The sequence below is a fragment of the Silurus aristotelis genome (assembly GCF_946808225.1).
Source record: "Silurus aristotelis genome assembly, chromosome: 7".
Classification (NCBI taxonomy): Eukaryota; Metazoa; Chordata; class Actinopteri; order Siluriformes; family Siluridae; genus Silurus; species Silurus aristotelis.
In genome coordinates, this window is record NC_139580.1 from 5,485,468 (window position 1) to 5,494,900 (window position 9,433).

General features: G+C 37.7%; 1 protein-coding gene across 2 annotated transcripts in view; it reads right to left on the minus strand.

Moving 5' to 3' along the window:
• The window catches only part of synpo (synaptopodin), a 26,022-nt gene extending 24,867 nt beyond the window's left edge, over positions 1 to 1,155 (minus strand). For both annotated transcript variants that reach the window (XR_014534438.1, XM_083546956.1), the window contains exon 1: positions 940 to 1,155. The gene's annotated coding sequence lies outside the window, so the exon portion shown is untranslated. The remainder of the gene's footprint in view (positions 1 to 939) is intronic.
• Between the last annotated feature and the right edge of the window lie 8,278 nt (positions 1,156 to 9,433).

A 9,433-nucleotide genomic window follows, 5' to 3' on the forward strand; every position in this document is an offset into this window, starting at 1 on the left:
GACAGGAAATGATACCAGCGGGAGATTAAAAAAGCTGTGAAATGAGAAGAAGAAATATTGATTGTGTCACCAAATAGATTCAAACTAAAGTAACGAGTCTGTTTTGAAAATGTAAGAAGGAGAAAGAACTGATATTTGTGTCAAAAATGTGATGAGAGAAAATAAAAAGTTGTCCAAAGAATAAACAGTGAAGTAAAGAACTGATACCAGACCTACTTAAGTACAGTAAGGAAGTATTTGTACTTCATCACTTCCCACCTCTGCTTTACACACACACACACACACACACACACACACACACACACACACACACACACACACACACACACTTGTACATATGAAGCTGCACATATACACCACAAGCACATATACAATATCTGGTGCTTTTGACTGACTGGAGGAGAGGCACCGAGCCAACTGTCTCTTTCTCACACACACCCATATACACAAACACACACACACGTGCACACTAAGTCACACACACTTACTCACACACACACTCTCAACACAAACGAAACTTGTTAATTTTCACAGGGATTTCACAAGGAACATGCAAAACACACACACACACACACACACACACACACACACACACACACACACACACACACACACACACACACACACACACACATATTGGTTTTGTCCTGGCAAAAAACACAAACAGTAAATGACACACAACACCAGATTATCAATGATCTGTGAAACGTCGTGAAACAGCAAGAACTCATTTAACTCTAGAAAGAGCCTCTATGAGATGAGATGGTGAAATATTTATGAGACGGCAAACACTCACACACTCACACATACACATACACACACACACACACACACACACACACACACACACACACACACACACACACACACACACACATACACTTTCCAACTGGTTCCATTGCACAAATGCATCCTGACCAAAGGAGACCTGAGACTCACCTGTACTCTCCTGGGTTTCCCAGTGTGGAAGTGTGTGTATGAGTGTGTGCGTGGGTGTGTGTGTGTGTGTGTGTGTGCATATGCGTGAGGCAGCTTTCCAGACCCTCCTCCTGTTCTCCTCCCCGTCACTCTCGATTCTCTCTTTCCATCGCTCTCTCATTCTCTCATCCTCTGTTTCATTCTCTCTCAGTGTTTCACTCCGGCTCGTCCCCTCTCTCTGGGACGGAGGGAAAGGGGGGTGAAGGGGGTGTGGTCGCACCGCTATTGGAACACAGAAGGTTCTTTGTCTGGCCCCTTTCATATGGTTTCCTTCAAAGTATGCATACTGAACCCATTATTCCATCCGACATATTTTTTCACAGAGAACTCGGAGAACCTCTTCGTCTTGTCACCGTTCCATTCTACCTGACCCTGAATAGAGACTGAAAATGAAGAGCGGAGGTAATAAATAAGGAAACGTGTTCTGCGGCTGATTGTTATGAATTATGAAAATCACGAGCTTTCTGTTAATCAGTATCTTCGTGAGTTCTAAATAAAAAAAAAAACACCTAGCTGCCACTGTTGGGCCCTTGAGCAAGGCCCTCAACTGCTCAGTTGTATGTTGCTCTTGATTCGGGAGTCTGTCAAATCCCATAAATGTAAATAAATATTTCAGGAACTCAGGAGTGTTAAAGTTACATTAGTAAGTTACATTCATAGCATTTGCCAGACACCCTTATCCACAATAATATAATTTTTACACCTGAGCAGTTTAAGGGTCTTGCTGAAGGGCCCAACAGTGGCAGCATAGGGGTGAGTCGAATTTGATCTCACGAGCTCTTGATCAGAAGTCCAACATCAACCACAGATCCCCACTTTCCATAGTTTCAGTGTTTTCTTTAATATTAAATTACACTGTTGCTCTACTGTACACATACTATATTGACAAATGTATTTTTCCACCCATATGTGTTTCTTCACTAAACGTTTACCACAAAGTTGAAGGCACACAATTGCACAGAACATCTTTGGATGCTGTAGCATGAAATTGTCCCTTCACTTCAACCAAGATCCAAACCCATTCGTGCATGACAATTCCCCTGAGCACAAAACCAGCTCCATGAACATATGATTTACATGGGTTGGAGTGAAAGATCTCACGAGGCAATTTAGCATATGAATGAACACAGGCCTCTTCACCTCACCTACATCAGGACTACATGTGGCTGAATTAATCGCCACAAAACTCCACAAAATCTAGCGGAACATCTTCCCAGAAGAGTGGAGCTTAATACAGGAAATTGGGTACTAAATGTGAAATGGGAAACACAAACCAATCTTATGGTCAGGTGTCCACAAACGTTTGCCCATAGAGATTAGCTGTAACCTGATTAGTACTCATTCTAAGCACCACAGAAATACTTATCTAAAAATGAATTGCTGCCAATATACAATGTATGCAGATACAGTAGTATATTGTATATTGTAGTAACTACTATTGATTTACGGTACAACAATATTGTGTATCTCTGTATATACAGTACAGACCAAAAGTTTGGACACACCTTCTCATTCGAAGAGTTTTCTTTATTTTCATGACTATGAAAATTGTAGAGTCACACTGAAGGCATCAAGGGCTATTTGACCAAGAAGGAGAGTGATGGGGTGCTGCGCCAGATGACCTGGCCTCCACAGTCACCGGACCTGAACCCAATCGAGATGGTTTAGGGGTGAGCTGGACCGCAGAGTGAAGGCAAAAGGGCCAACAAGTGCCAAGCATCTCTCGGGGAACTCCTTCAAGACTGTTGGAAGACCATTTCAGGTGACTACCTCTTGAAGCTCATCAAGAGAATGCCAAGAGTGTGCAAAGCAGTAATCAAAGCAAAAGGTGGCTACTTTGAAGAACCTACAATATGACATATTTTCAGTTGTTTCACACTTTTTTGTTATGTATATAATTCCATATATAATTCCACGTGTTAATTCACAGTTTTGATGCCTTCAGTGTGAATCTACAATTTTCATAGTCATGAAAATAAAGAAAACTCTTTGAATGAGAAGGTGTGTCCAAACTTTTGGTCTGTACTGTATATATATATATATATATATATATATATATATATATATATATATATATATATATATATATATATATATATATATATATATATATATATATATATATATATACAGATAGTCCCTAAGTTACGATGGTCCAACTTACGCTTTTATTGTTAGCGATGCGACAAAATTGTAAAAATATATACATTTATATAAAAGTAAAAATATATAAATTTCTTGCACCAGGCACAGGCAGCAGCGTATGATGTACAATACATTGGATGCACAGCTGGGATCAGTGTATATCTCGCCCTGTGAGATGTTTCAAACAGCGATTTTAGTGATAAAAGCATGTCTTCCAAGTGTCTCCTGCTGGTAGTATAAAGAAATAAGGAAAGCAATCAGTTTAGAGCAGAAAATAAAAATGATAAATGAGCATGAGCAGGAAAGACTGTCACAGTCATAGCACTGTCTTACGATATTTTTGACTTACGATAGTAACGTATCTATACGTATATATACGAGGTGGTATAAAATATTTCAAATCTAGTTTTGTAACACGCCAACAGATAGCAGCACAAGGCTGCATGCACAGTCACAGGGAGCACCGACCTTCATTACTCAGTGTGCCAAAAGACATTGTCCTGTGTACTTCAGGAGCTGTGCAACTGCTGCTATTCTGATTTTAAGAGTATTAAGAATTTGTTCATCCTCAAAGTCTAAGATCTAAAATTTAAATTAAAAAAATAAAATAAAAATAAGGTCTGTTTCCCCCCCCCCACCGCATGACCCCTAGATATATAATGTTTCATATTTAATATCGAAATATTTTATATTTAGGAATAATTTCCACACAGTTGGGATTGGACACATAAGCACATGCAAAAAAACAAAACAGATGTGGGTTCATGAGGTACCTTTTGCAAAGCAGTGAACTGAAAGAGAGGAATACAATATTTAGTTACTGATTAATGCACTGACATACAGTAGCCTCTGTGTAATAGCGACCATTGAAGCGATATGTGTAGTCAAATTTCAGACCGATCACCTGTCCTGGTGTCCATCCTGTCCATAAATAAGTCTGAACACACTTCTCCTGGTGTAGCACAGCATGAATGCATACATGCATTAAGATCCTCCTTCCAAATATACGAGTCTGTTTGAAATTTCATGTCTGGTTGATACTGAAGGCCTCCGCACACGTTTATTTTATCTCGCAGTCATCTGGCTTGGGGTAAAGGAATCAGAGTGAGTCCAAACTTTGATCTCTGACCACGTTGTATATCAGCAAACATCTATAAATTACCGGGCTGGTTTTCCAGACACAGATCAAGCCTAAATTATATGTCTAGGAAATCCGTAAAAACTTCAACAACAGCTTCATACTGTACGTGTAGACAACCGGCATGCACTGTCTATTTCTGTGCATTAGGAGACGTTTTTACTGCTTTGCTAATAAGCAAGAATAAGTGGATCTTTTCAAGGAAGATTGAAACGAACAATTCCACAGAGAGAACCGCAGAAACCCGACGACCAATAAGGCGAACGTTCAGATGATTATAAATGTCCTCATTAGACAACCTCCTCCATCGAGTCACTCTAAAACATACAGTAGATCACACTGATTTATTTCACTCCCGGTCTCCTTTCACCCCCCTCTCTATGCCTTCTTCTTTATTTATTTTTTCAACACCCCCTCTGCAGCTGGATTCTGCACTCCGTCCTGGAGACTGGTGTGATATTTGAAAGGGCAGCTGTGGTGGTGGGGGGGAAGGAGGTTTGGGGAGGGTACAACAGAAGTACAGTGTCTGTATGTGTGGGTTGATGGGAAATCGAAAGAAATGTTATAACGCATTCTGCCAAATCCAGGCTTTTTTTTTTTTTTTTTCTCGCTCTGGCAGGGTGGAATTTCCTAAGTGCTCTGGTCTGCATTCTCCCTTCATGCCTTTGTCCCGTACACAACGTTATTAAAGAAGGCTCTCACTGAGTGCTGACGCTGATTAGAACCCGCTCCCAGACTGCAAACGAACTCTATAACCTTCATCCAGACCACCAATCTCCTAAGCCTGTGCTCCACCCCATACAGAGTCATAAGGCGGAACTCAGTGTGAGTTAGGGTACGTTACTGAGTCATATCAATTACTGGTTGCAAATCAGCTTGAAATGGGTTTTGTAAAGGAGTCGTGTCAGTTAGTGGTTTTAAACAAGCTTTTTAAAATTGGGGTTTAGTCTAAACACTAACAATTTATAAAACAGTATAAGCTCATGCATTCAGTTACAGTAATCCTGCTGTAAGATTATAGAGAATCCAGAAAGTATCCAATGCAACCTGAGGGATGAGCCAGGAATTTATTTTGAATCGGATGCCGATTCATTATGTACTTATTCATATCTATAGTAAATAGATATACTGTAAATAGACAAAGTTTTTGCATAATGGAACAAAAATAGCAGATCTGGAGAAAATGTTGGCAAATGTAGGTGCTGAAGTTCATAAAGAATTCATAGCAATAACTGGTTACAAATTAAAAAAATAAATTCAAAAGTTCAAAAAGGTTTCACATCTGTAACTGTATACAATTCGTTGTGCGTTGTAGTGTATAAATGAGTTATATAGATAACTATGGACAAACAAGTGCAAGTTGGAGTTAATAAAAGAGTCCTGGCCATAACTGGTTACAAATCAGTTCATAAAAAAAGTCCAATCTGTAACTGGTTATACATAAATCGGAGCGTGTTGTGTTTCATCTCCGTAAATGGCTGCAAATTAGTTGGAGTTTATTGGACCTTGTAGACATTGGACTTTGGAATTGAAGGTAACAAGTTCAAATTACCATTAAGCTGCCACTGCTGGGCCCTTGAGCAAGGCCCTTTACCCTCTACTGCTCAGGTATAAGATACTCTGGATAAGGGTGTTTCCCAAGTGCCATGAATGTAATGTAAATATCTGTCAAACAATGTAAGTTGTGGTTCATTAAGGAATTAATTTAGTGGAAGTTCGGGTTTCATAAAGGAGTCATAGCCATAACTGCGTACAAATCAGTGTAAGCATTGGTTCATAATGGAATATTAGCTGTAACTGGCTTTGGTTTATAAAGGAGTCATAGCTGTAATCAGTGCAAATTGGAATTCATGAAGAGGTCCTTTTTCTAAAACTGGGTACAGATCAGTATGAGTTATAGTAGGAGTCATAGCTATAACTGTTTTTAAATAAATGTAAAGTATGGTTCATAAAGGAGTCATAGCCATAACTATATATAAATCAGCATAAGTTGGTGTTCATAAAGGAGCCATCGTCATAACTAGTTATAAATTAGCATAAATTGGAGTTCATAACGGAGTCTTAAACATAACTTGTTATAAATTAGCATACGTTGAAGATCATAAAGGAGTCACAGCTATAATTAGTTAAATATTAGCATAAGTTGAAGTACATAAAAGAGTCATAGGCATAACTAGTTCCAAATAAAAGTAAGGTATGGTTCATAAAAAAGTCTTAGCTATAACTGTTATAAATCATTATAAGTTGGAGTTCATATAGGAGTCTTAGCATTAAATAGATATAAATCAGCATTAGTTGGTGTCCATTGAGCCATCTTAGCTATAACTAGTTATACATCAGCATAGGTTGGTGATCATAAAGGAGTCATAGCCATAACGAGTGATAAATCAGCAAAATTTGGTAATCAGAAAGGAATCATAGCCATGACGAGTTATAAATCAGCATAAGTTGGCATTCATAAAGGAGTCATAGCCATAATTAGTTAAAAATCAGAGTGAGTTGTGGTTCTTGAGTCATAGACATACTGTACCTGGTTACAAAATAGTTCAAATGTGAATTCATAAAAGAGTCACAGGCTTGACTGATTACAAATCAGCGTGAGCTCATTTTAAAAAGTCATATGCGTAACAATATGATACGACAGGATCAAATATCGTCAATGCCTCACCCTTTATTAGTTTAAACTCTTTGAGTAGGACGAATGGCATTCCTTGTTAATAGCCAGAAGAACAAGAAAAATAAAGGTCATATCAATGACTTCTTACAACTCATGTTTCCTCATGGCTAGATTTCTTAAACTATTTGGAAAAATTTATTTGAGAGATTACACTACAATTTCTGCTGAACATTTAGGACATTTATGGCAATATTTCATATCTAAAAGTATCTTCAAGACCCTTGAGGATGATAAAATTTTCTATGTATTTATGCAAAATCTAAAGAATACAAAAACACACATGAATCAGGCATGCATTGTTAAAAGCCATATTGGTTTCTTTGATGCTACGCACCACAAATGGCATTGTTAGAGTCACTGGATCATCATATGTATCAAGTATCAGCAGGCTTGATCACGGAAGTTTGTGACCTTGTCATCTGTTTCTAGGTTTACTTTTACATTTGACAGTAGCCCTTATCCAAATTAGCTCATTTATACAACTGAGCCGTTGAGGGTTAAGGGCCTTGCTCAAGGATCCAGCAGTGGCAACTTGGAAGTGGTGGGATTTGAACTCATGCCCTTCCTATCGTTAACGTTTTAAACATTGAAATATTACTGCAGCCAGAAATCACCTTCTATCACAATATATAACCCCAACACTATGTAAAATGTAAATAAAAACAGAAAGCAATGATTTGCAAATCCCATTTATATAAAATAGAACATAGAAAACATATCAAATGTTCAAAATGAGAAAATTATAGCATTAGAATAGCATAATTTTCAATTTTATGCTGCAACAGATCTCAAAAAATTTGGGACAAGGCAACAAAAGCCTGGAAAAATTAAACAGTTGGAGAAACATTTTGCAACTAAATACATGATTTCTCATAAGATAGGCAGAGGTTTACCAAGGTTCCTCAACATAAAATTGCAAAAACTTTGAATATCTCATCATTTACAGTGCAGAATATCATCAAAAGATTTTCAGGCGGCACTGCATTAAGAACATGTATGATTCTTTACTGGAAATCACAGCATGAGCTCAGCAAAACCTCCAGAAATCATTGTGTGTGAACACAGTTTGCCATGTAATCCACAAATACAGGTTAAATCTTTATTGTGCAAAGAAGAAGCCAGATGGGAACACGATCCAGAAATGCCACCATCTTCTCTGAGGCATTGCTCATTTAAAATGTGCTGAAGCAAAGTAAAAACAAAAAATTTGTGGTCAAACAAACTGACAAATCAAAATTATAAATTCTTTTTGAAACCATGGATGCCATGTCCTCTGGACTAAAGAGGAGAGGGACCATCCAGCTGCTATCAGCATTCAGTTCAAAAGCCTGCTTCTGCGAAGGCATGGGGGAGCATTGCTGCAAATGAAATAGGCAGCTTTCCCATCTGGAAAAGCTCCATCAGTGCTGAAAGGTATAAACATGTTTTAGAGCAAGATATGCTTTCATCCACACAATGTCATTTTCAGGAAAGGCCTGGCATATTTCAGCAAGACAATGTTAAACCAAATACTGCATACTAATTACAGCAGCATGGCTTTGTATTCCAAGAGACCGAGATCTGAACTGGCCTGTTTGAAATCCAGAACTTGCACAAACTGAAAACATTTGGCACGTCACAATGTGACAAAAAAGGCCCAGGATTGTTGAGCAGGTAGAATCCTGTATTAGATACAAACAGGACAATAATAATTTCTCAAAACTCCAGCAACTTGTCTTCTCAGTTCCATGATGTATATGGGATGCTATACAATAGGTAAACATTGTCCTTTTCCAACTTTTTTGAGACATGACATTTACAAATTTAAAATCACTTTATTTTTCCTTAAAATTTAAAAACTTAAAAGTTTAAACATTTGCTATGTTTTCTATGGTCTTTTGTAAAAAAAAATGGTTTATGAGATTTACACATCATCCCATTTGTATTTATTTACATTTAAACCAACATCCCAACATTTTTGGAATTGGGGTTGTATACAGTATATATAAATATGTAAATTTCTGGTCCTTTTACTCTGTCACATGTACATTTAAACTATTGTGTGTCCCTTGAAAACGTCTTGGTTTTTAACATCATTCAGCATTGTTTTTGATGAACCCATTTGTTTTCCATGGACCGTCAGCTAGACATAAATAATAAAGCTTAAGTCTAGCCATTATGGAATATAAAGCATGGATTTTATCATGGAATTCAAGCATGGCTTTCAAAGAATAAGCTGGATCTGAAGAAACTAAAAGCGAAAATAAACATGGAGCTCCTATCTGCTGAATCATCTTTACCAGATTTCTAACACTTCCCAGCTTTATTTGGATTCTGAAACCCCCCTGGAATATTATGGGACCTTTTAAACAAATTTTCTACAAAGGCGACTTTAAATTATATTGCATTCAAAGCAGTTTGCTACATACGATTGCACTTGCGTATGTGCAGCACGTTTCGTGCGTTTTCATTTCCTTTCTTTCATTTTTGCCCCTCATTCACGATTTGTTTGTTTG